This window comes from Melanotaenia boesemani, chromosome 12 (genome assembly GCF_017639745.1).
Source record: "Melanotaenia boesemani isolate fMelBoe1 chromosome 12, fMelBoe1.pri, whole genome shotgun sequence".
NCBI lineage: Eukaryota > Metazoa > Chordata > Actinopteri > Atheriniformes > Melanotaeniidae > Melanotaenia > Melanotaenia boesemani.
In genome coordinates, this window is record NC_055693.1 from 22292698 (window position 1) to 22303476 (window position 10779).

Below are 10779 nucleotides of genomic sequence, written 5' to 3' on the forward strand. Positions count from 1 at the left end.
ATCTATCTATCTATCTATCTATCTATCTATCTATCTATCTATCTATCTATTGAATCTTAAATAGTATTCTTTTTTATTATTTAAAAGTACGTTTTTGCTTATAACCACTGGACAGCAGAAGAAGAAAGGTAAATGGATGAGAAATAGGAAGAGAAAAGATAGAAAAAGACAGAACAAAACAAAAGGTAGAAAACAAACCACAATAACTGCAATAAAACCTAAACAGAGAAACTAAAAAGCTGCAACACATGTAAAGAAATAGTAAACATCCTAAAGTCTTTAAGAGAACACAACAGACGATCTATAGGGACACCTGTGAGAAGAAAAACTGTAAAAACCCTGAACAGCAACAAACACAACAGCAACTAGTATGCGTGTGGGTGTGTGTCTGTATGTGTCTGTGTGCAGGGGCGTGGGTGTCTATGTAGGTGTGTGTACTAAACATTAGGCTTGAGTTGTGTTTAGTGATCGTGCAACTGCAACCATGCCCCCTCCAAGGTTTAAAGGCAGACCAAGAGGACCCCAAGCCCCAGGCACCAGAGAACAGAACCTAGACTACCCACCGTAGGAACGGCAATGCATCCTGGCAGAAGGAAGCAGAGAAAGGCTGCACCCCTCCCACCACCCCAAGGGAGCATGGACCCTGTGAGAGGGACACCCAGGAGGACAGGGCTAGTCCAGACAGCCACCCACTGAGGTCCAGCACCTGTCCCAGTGCCAGGCACCCCAGAGATCACAATGCCCCCCAGTTACCCCACTCCACCCATCCCGCTAAAATTCACCCCTCAGACCCAGCCCAACCCATCCCTCACCCCCCTAACGGTGTGGCTCAGTGGGTAGAGTGGTTGTCCTTCAGCCTTAGGGTTGCCGGTTCAATCCTCGGCTTGTTGAGTTCATGTGTCGACGTGTCCCTGAGCACACCGAACCCCAAGTTGCTCCTGATGGGTCGTGGTTCCGCCATCAGTGTATGAATGTGTGTGTGTGAATGTGATGTATAATGTAAAGCGCTTTGGGTATCATTCCAGATACAGTAAAGCACTATATAAATACAGACCATTTACCATTTACCAACCTGTTCCACATCTCCAAACCCGTACCCCCACCCCATACCCCCCAGCCAACCCATCCTGTCCACATCTACCCCCCGCCCCCAGGCTAACCCATCTCGCCAACCTTCCCATCCACATCCATGCCATCGTCCCCCAGGCACCACCTCCACCAATCTCTTAGGGAGCAGCCCAAGCGGGCCAGAGAGCAGGGAGCTCCAGATGGCCACATCAACAGACAACCATACACACCTCCGTCTCATCCACTATGTCCATCTCTACCAACATCCAGATACATTCACCTATCACCAGTGTGCCAAACAAATGACAGCATGTACCTACTTACTTACTTTAAGTTAGAGTATATATTGTAGAAAAGGCCTTCAAGTGTTCTTATCCAACTGGTGTGGAAACAAAGCCTTTCTCCTTCTTGTCATAAATTGGGGTCATGAATAAGGATGGGAATAGGGACTCTTTGACAGTTAAGGAGACTTTGGATGGAATACCTACTCAATTTAATTCACTTGCCCATTATGTTCATCTTTCTAGCTGTATTATTGACAGATAGATTTGGTCCACATGTTCTTGCTCTATCCAAGTCTTGAGGAATTTCAAAAGATTGTCTAATATTATAAAGGCATGATGACACAGAGGCAGAAGGACATAAATAGAGAGGAAAAACAGATATTATTGGAGAGGGACCATATCTATGAGAGGACCTTCATCAGCGACCCTGGCGGTGCAGTAATTCCTGCAGTGTTGAGTCATGTGGGATGTCTCTGGGTAGTCTCAGGGCCCAGCAGCCCTTTTTTGGGAATGTCATGTTTTAACAACTCCAATGCCTTTTAATTCCCGCTTCTGAAAGTCTGTCTAGAAGTAATGGAATGTGTGTGAGGCAGCAAGCCAGACGCTAGTATTTGGAAATAAACGGTCGGTCCGAGCTGATTGGCCTTATTCTCAGGGACATGGGAGCAGCCAGTCTGCCAATATGTAACACACTCATACAAGAATGCACAAGCATGAACGGGGCACACTTCCAAACACACCTTACAGAAGCATTCCCATTTGCCTTTACAATATAAAACATGCACACACAGTCCACTTAGACACGCATGCGGTACAGTAGAAAAACCTTGTGGGATTATGCTGAAAACAGCACTTACTGTACAAAGACAAACTGAACATATGGCTGCAGGCACACTAAAACAGCATGAGTAGCATGGATGCAAGTAAATACTTTCATCTGAGCTGAGATCTAGAATGTGTGTATGTGTGTGTGTGTGTGTATGCAGTTAAAAAAGAGGTCTGATGGAAAAGCTAATTCTTTTTTTGTTAATATTATTCCCACAACAGAGTCTGACGAGCCTGATAGAAAGGATGAACTGAAGGAAGCTCCTGGGATAGTGGTTAATGGACCATGTGTGTTCATGTCATTATGTGTTTGTGTTAGTCTCAAAGGGAGGAGCAGTGGAGGAGTGTGATGAAATAAGCTACAACAAAAACCAAAACATAAAAAGGAATCTAATTGTTCCCTAAAGGCATAGTGTTGGGAAAATGACAAGTTTAACTTAAACTCCCACATCAGAGCAAAAGACTGGTTTACTGGTGTTTTTAGTATTTCATTAAACACTGAATGGAAAGACAAAAAGTCTTAAGAAAATAAAACAAACACAAACAACAACAACAACAACAAAACAGTAAACATACTATAAATATGGACATGTTTTAATCTGGCACGCAACTGTCAGTAAAGCCTGAAAATCCAAGTTTGTGGGCTATCATGTAAAATAAACACTGTTTACACATGTTTTGGTTGAGTTGCTCTTGCACTGACTTTAAAATCAGAAAATAGCTCAGATACTTTCCTTATGTATATTCTGCTGGATGGAAAGTAAAAAAAAAAAAAAATCCACCAAAAACACTGATATAGGATATCAAAGTGAATTTGAACCTGATAAGTAAAACTCAGGCTCCACCCTAATCCTCACTTATAGAACATAAATGAGCTTACCATTTATGGATAGATATGGATTCAGACTCTTACCATTTTTTTCAATTTAGCACAACAACTTCTTGTTTAGAGTAAAAGAAAGAAATAAGTTATGCTTTTTCTAGAAAAAGCAATTAGTCTCCAAAAAAAGATCAAAGTCAGACTGGAATTTGTGTAAAATGTTTTAAAAAGTCTTTATTTTACATTATAAATATCTGATGTGTTGCAGCCTGCTCTTCAGGATCCTTGTTCGCTGTGGTTCACACTTCTGTGATTATTTCACTAAAGATGTATAGTGTATAAGCTTATACTGCGCTAGTATAAATTACAACAAAATGTGGATCCATCCTGCCTTGTATCAACAGTTCAAGCTGGAGGTGAGCATTGCTTAAACACCACAACCTGGGTATTATTGCTGATCATGTCCATCCCTTTATGATGACAGAGTGCCCATCCTCTTATGGCTACTAGCTCAAATCATCTCAAACTGGTTTCTTGAACATGACAATGACTTCACAGAACTCCAATGGGCTCCACAGTCAGCAGATGTCATTCCACTGGAACAACTTTTATAATGTGGTGGAAGGGGAGGTTCTCATCATGGATGTGCAGCCAACAAATCTGCAGTGACTGTGTGATGCTATCATGTCAATATGGACCAAAATCTGTGAGGAATGTTCCCAACATAGACTTGTCCAATCTATGCCACCAAGAATTATGACAGTTCTGAAGGCAAAGGGATCCAACCCAGTGCTACAAGAGTGTACCTAATTATATGGCAAATGAATGTATATATTGGTATTAACCTTTGTTTTATTGTTGTTTTTTCTCATTTTCATCTGGTAGTTTAATTATTCTTATGATAGGAGGTAAGAAACTGTAAAAAATCTCCAAAAACACCAAAATTGAAATCAATAATGTTTTGACTTTATCAGCTGGGATGATATAGTCCTGAGTGTGTGCTATTGAAGCAATATCAATATTTGATTGGTTTAATCTCAAAATGACTTTCCAAAGCAATATACATTAAACCCCACGTTCAGAGGATTAATTTCTTCCTTTTAACACTTTCAAACAAAATAAACTGCCTCATCCCTTTAGTTATTTAAATGCCCGAAGGTTTTATTATGCAACTTAAGAATTATGCTACACACTCAAAGCGTTATTGTATTTTACCTATGGTTCAGACAAAAAACAATGACACACCACTAAAGGACACCTATCACCTCGCTCTAGGTGTTTAGGTACTATATCTTTTCTTATATATTTGATAAAACATGGAATAGAAATAACCTTAACATGAGCTGAAATAAAAAAAAAAAGAAAATTCTAATTTAAAATGACAATACCAACAACACTGGTTTAATTCTATGTAAAAGAGAGGATGTAGTGGCTCTGCCAAACTTCTGCAAGCCCCATCAAAGCTCTTATATACACATCAAACATAAAAAATACACCCTGGCACTGAACATACCCAGAAACAGCTGCGTGTATGTATGTGTGTGTGTGTGTGTGTGTGTGTCCACAAGTTTATGTGCATAAAATTCCTTACTTTTGCACATGTGGGCACCATACTTATGTTAAGTTTGGGGTTCAGGCATCTTGGCAAATGCTTTGTTAGCGTGAGAGCTGGAGGGAGCTGTATGATTGCAGAGAGAAGATCGAGCTTGTCAGCAACTCACTAGTTTGCAGGCTGGCTATGAGATAAACAGAATGATGAGAGAAGAAGATTAGAAGATGGAAAAACAGGGAAGAAAGTATGAACTCTGCAACATCCTGCCTGAGTTAAGGCTTGCACAATCAGTACTTCACCAGTCACTGCTCAAAAATAAGTTTGTTTCCTGGTTTTTAATTACTTATTTAGGATTTTAAAAAATGGGGAAAGGGAGAAGGAAAAGATGACACAGCTGCTTAGCATATTTCCTTTAAGCATGCTGCACCAGAGATAACTTATGTAGCCATGTTTCTCTCTGTGAGTGAAGAAAACATCTCTCTATCATGTTTTAATATAGTTACACCTATACAGCCATAGCTCTCACATTCTTACCTCCTTGTAAAAGTACTCCATATTCATGTATCCACACATGTATCCATGTCAAGTGTCTCATACAGGTCATTGGACAACATTCTGCATCATTATGGAATATGAAGAATAGAGAAACGTGACATGACCCTTGATTTCACAACTATCTTCAATGTTTCCTTCTTCATCTCTCCTCACAGGGCAGAAAGTCATGCATTTTGGAGCAGTTTCAATCCCAAATAGCCACATAAAAATATAATACACTAGTCAAGGAGTTTCAAATGTTGGATGAACGCTGATTTTTTTCATCACAGCCGGTTTTACTCTTTGCTCAAATCCAAATTATTTGCATTCTGTTAACCAGCTGACTTATTTGAGAGTTATGGGAGAAAATGGAACTTTAAATACAATATAACAATTTTTTGTTGTTCTGGAAGTGAAAGATGACAAAGCAAATATAAAGACATGAATAAAAACATTTTTATATAGAAAAAGTAACAGCAAGAATGAAATTAGATTATCTTGTTACAATGGCACCTGTCAAAGGGTTTGTTAGGTGGCAAGTTAGCAGACAGTTTTATTGGAAGCAGGAAAACACAGATTTGAAAAAAAAAAAAAAAAAAAAAAACCTCCTTAAAAGGTCCCTTTGATGGCTAAACTATATTTTAGGCAAGACAAGGCAAATTTATTTGTATACAAGACTATTTGTGTACAAGACAATTCAAAGTGTTTACATAAAACATTACAGCAGGGTGAAGAAAGCAATACAAGCGCATTAAAAACACAAAGATTAAAAGAAATGCAATTAATGAAATAAAAACAGAAGGAAGATGTTAAAACAAAATAGGTAAAATGCAAGAAATAAAGTTCCAGTGTGGGGAAAGACAATATTAAAACATGATTCCAAATTAAAAGAACCAGATGCAGATTTTGACTTCTAAGTAGAAACTAGTGAAATACAGCAGAGAACAGGTATGTCTTTAACCTTGATTTTACCTGGATTTAGACAATATTTTACAGCAAACATGGATTGGTTAGTTTCTTCCAGAAGTGGTCCAAAGAAGGATAGCTGGTGAAATGGTTGTATGCAACATGATGCTAATTTGTAACCTGTTTTTATTTAAATTAATGCCCAACCACATTTTATTTTTTATGTCAAAGCATAACAATATACATCAATTTTCTGCATAATCCTTACCTGCTGACAGAGGGGTACAAAAGCAAAAACTGTCCAATAGTATTGGATCTGATGATTCATGGCTTTAATATTTAAATGTGGTTTTAATGTTATGGCCCCATTGCATAGCTAAAAATGGCTTATTTAGGGTCTGCGTCTTGTCACTCACTATAATTAGATTGATTCAAATTTTGCATCTAATTGTTTTGCAGGTGCAAACCATTGCCTTGAACTTATTTAGATTTGTAGTGCTGATGATTTGATGCAGATGTGTTCAGTACCGTAATTTTCTAAAATCAATTATCATCATGTTGATGATTAAGCTAACACAAAACAATGTTTTACTGAAGGTTGTTGTTTTTTGTTATTAAATTAAATCCATGTTCGCCACCTACTTGGGCCTGAAAATCTAGCAGCCAAATTCGTCCACTTGTGGCGGGTTGCCTAACAGAAGGTCTGTTCTCCTCAGTCACTCATTAGCATTTTCCTTGGTGTTAGCCACTCTGCATCACAAACTCTTTCCCTCAGTTACACATACTTGCATACACACATGAGGGGTGTGCGTGGGCAGATAGAAAGCAGTGGAATCCCTGATAAGCCAGTGGACCGGCGGACGAAACAGAGAAAGGAATGGCAACTATGTCGGGCATTCACAACAGTGTGTGGTGTCACCAAACAAAGCCTTCCCTTTTCCCGTCTGTCAAAGACACCATTGTGTCATGAGGAGAGAGCCTTTATATCACACACACATTCCACACATGCTGTTCCCCACATACACACACACACATAGAAAACCTAAAAATGTAAACCTGGATTTATATAAATGTAAATATAAATGAGCATGTCCCAAACTTAAATATTTGAGTTCTGTGTTTTATCCATGACATCAACAACTATGAATGCAGATTCATCAAAACAGACACAAAGAACCAATAAATTGCACCATGAACATGCATATATGCACAAAATACCTTCAGTCATTTAAGATAAAATTACATTTACAAAAATGTGTATTTTTTAAGCTCCATTTCTCTGGCCTTTAGACATCTGCGTTGACAGGATGGATGTTCCATGCAGAGAAGTTGAATTTTCCATGCATTGAACTCCTAGTGAGAGTCACCTGTGTGGGGGTGGGAACAACGGGAAGCAGGCTGACCCACCGGAAGTTTGGGAAGTTAATAACAGCTGACGCACTCACGAAGGGGGAGTGGGATATGAGGAGGGGCTGACAGTGAGAGTGTTGTAGGGTTGTTGTGTAAGAGAGGAAAGTGGTCTGAGAGAGTGTGTTAGCCTCTTCCTGTTGCTCTGACAAGCTCCTGACTGCTCCTGCCACCTCCACCTCACCCACAAAGAACTCATGGGAAGGTGGACATGACAGGAGGGTGGGACTCCCATATGTCCCATGTCCTACTTTCCATCAGCTCTACAAACACCTGTCAATCACTGTCAGGGAGGAATGAGAGCTACAGTACAGCTGGAATGTGTCTGTTTGTATGTTTGATGGTGAAAAAGAAAAAAAAAGACCAACAGCAAGCTTCAAATTTCCAAGATTTGGGGTGTTTAAACAGTTAAGTGTGTGATGTGGCAGTATTGAGGAAAATTGGCAGTGTTTTAACATTAAGAAGTGAGAGGCATTTTATTAAATAGTTTAGAAGGTGTATGCTGAAAGGGGTGGCTGGGCTGCTGATGCTGACAGGTTGAAACTATTTGGGGCCGGCACTCCTGTCAGCCATGTGGAGAGCTTCCCAGCATGGGGGTCACCATGACAGAGGAAGCTCCCAACTTCACTTCCCCAGCTTACAGTGACAGAGCACGCTGGGTTTCTGAGCCTGGACAAGAGGCCATGCTGAGAGACTTTTTGTCTACAGGATGCCTGGTCAAACTGGTGGATAAAGACCCAGACAGTAGGGGCAGTGGTAGAGTACAGGGACAATAAAGAAACAGTAGAGGGCCAGTAGGGGGGAGAGAATTACCTGCCAATTAGGCAAAGTTAATGTGAAGAATGATGGGTGTCAACCTGTCAGAACCCGGGGAGGTGAGGGATCATCTGGATAAGCACCATGTTATCCCTCAGATTACACTGTCTACTGACATGATCACACACATTGGCACACGCACACAGCTGGTGAGGCATGCAATTCAAACACTGTGTGTTTGATAACCTGTACATCATCAACATGGATTATTCCAACTATATAAATGATCCAAGAAATAAACTGTGGAGCGCAGCCAAAGGAAACAACAGTTTGTTATGAATGTTTTGTTAGTATTCTTTGAGTCTTAGAAAATTATTACTTTTAAAACTGTTAAAGTTCCTTTTATATTCCAGTATTCCTTAATGCAAAATTCTCCAGTCTTACTTATTGAGAGGTGACAATTTTCAATAGCAATTTTAGACTTGTTTAACTATCTAATATAAACAATTACATGAAAATGTAGGCATTAAAGACAGCTTTTTTGTACATTTTTGGCTGTATTAAAGTGCAGCACATGGAAACACAGAGAGGAGAGAATCAACAGATTTTTAAACTGACGAGGAATGCAAATGTGACAGTAGACTCAATCTGCTTAAGTCTGAATGATATCTCAGCACTGAAATATGGATTTCTTTGTTCGAATGGATGACATTGTCTTGTTCTGTTTAAAGGGCATCACAGAAACCCACAGTCCTAACTGTAACTGTAGTACTGTACTGAGGATGGTAAAATAACACATTTGTTTACATACATCCCCTTTTTTCTCTGACATCAATAAAACCTGGATTTTCTAATGCTGCACTGCTTGTGGTTCCACAGTCCCTTCAGGATACCACCAGTTAGTTGTTTCAGTTGTCAATGAAAACTTGTTTCTTGTGACAGCAATGAAGATAAAAAAGAAAATGAAGAAAAAAGAATGATCAGGGTCACTGGACCAGGAATGCCCCTCTGTGGCTCTGGTATGCATGGTATGATCTTTATGGGCAGCATGGGACAGTAGCAGCAGGTTGGTCACATAACAGAAACTGGGATGACTGACAAGCAGGTGGCTGAGCAGGGAATTCCTCAGTGCTGAGTAACTGCCTGTTTTCAGCTTCTCTTCCAAAGAAAAGAAAGGACAAAAAAAGTCCTAATGTAAGACATGATCACTGGCTTATATGATATTAGTGAATCTATTACAGCATGTTAAGTGTGTGTTATAACTCAGTAGTCTGCATGAAAAAATGTTGCAGCATTCATGGACATTTTAAAAACACATATTGTATTCATTTTTCATTCATTACAGTATACATTGTATTTATGTATACCATTTTAACATACTAGAAAAATCCTAACTATTTTCCTTCAAAGGACTTGTCACAAAATGACCTTTTGCAACAGGATTTTCTTTTGATAGTTTAAATAAGGGAAGGACTAACTTGACCTAAAAAACAGCAGATGGAACTAATTAGCAACATGGCAGGACAATAATAGGTCGTATTACACATTAAAGCTTAATTGAATACCAAAAACCAAGTAAAGAGAAGCGTCTGTTTTTGTTCACTAGCATAAGGATGGCTGTGAGTATGTAAGTTTAGGGAAAACTAGGGGTTTGGGGTTGTTATGACTGAGCATCAAAATACCAACCTCCTCTTTGTTTACATGTCAATGGCAAAGATAACACTTGTACTAACATTGCTTTTTTTAATGATTGCATATAAATGTTGTGCTACAAGCAAACTATATTTAGGATTGAAGGCTTCAAAACACATAAAAGAACATAAAAAAGCAATCAAACAACACAGAGTCTGACCCCAACATTGACAGTTTTGGACCAGATCCAACCACACCTTGTGTTGATGCCACTTTCTGCTGAAGATTCTTCTTATTTGTACTGAATCCCAAGCTGACATCGACCTCTTAAAAGAAGTTCCAGTGTGGTAATAATAAAGTAAACAATTATGAAGGTTTTGATCATTTTTGAGGGGAAAAATTGTGGGTTTTAGAAAGCTGGCTCAAAGAATTTAACAAGCTCTTGCTTGTGGTATTTCTATTCCTGTAGCTGCTAATAAAAAAAAAAAAAAATGCCACAAGTTCAACAGCTTTACACTCCGTTGTAGTTGGTGATTTTAACCAAACAAGACAGCCAGCATGTTAACGTCCCTAGAGGAAGAAATACCGTGTACAGTTCTGGCAGCTGCAAAGTCCTCCCACATCCACCCTGTTTTACTGTTTCCACTTATTGTCATGCTGTTTTGGCATCAGTGTTAATATCACACTTGGAATTGATTAACTATAACTAAGTTGACTAAAAACAATTCCTTAGCCACACAGCTTTGAAAAAATAATAAAAAGCCAAATGGTCTAAATCTTCAATCTTCTAGGTGTAGACAGAGCTGTAGTGGAGCAGCCTACAGTGGAGACTGAGCAGGGGAAACAGGTGTTTGTAGCTAAATGTGCTTTCAGTGAGCAGAGGAATGACAGCTATGTACTGGCCTCCATAGTTACTGGCACATTACCCGGAGTGGAGCTGACAGAAACAACCCACTGCTGCTGTAGCCACTCCAGCCTTTATGAATGGAGGACTT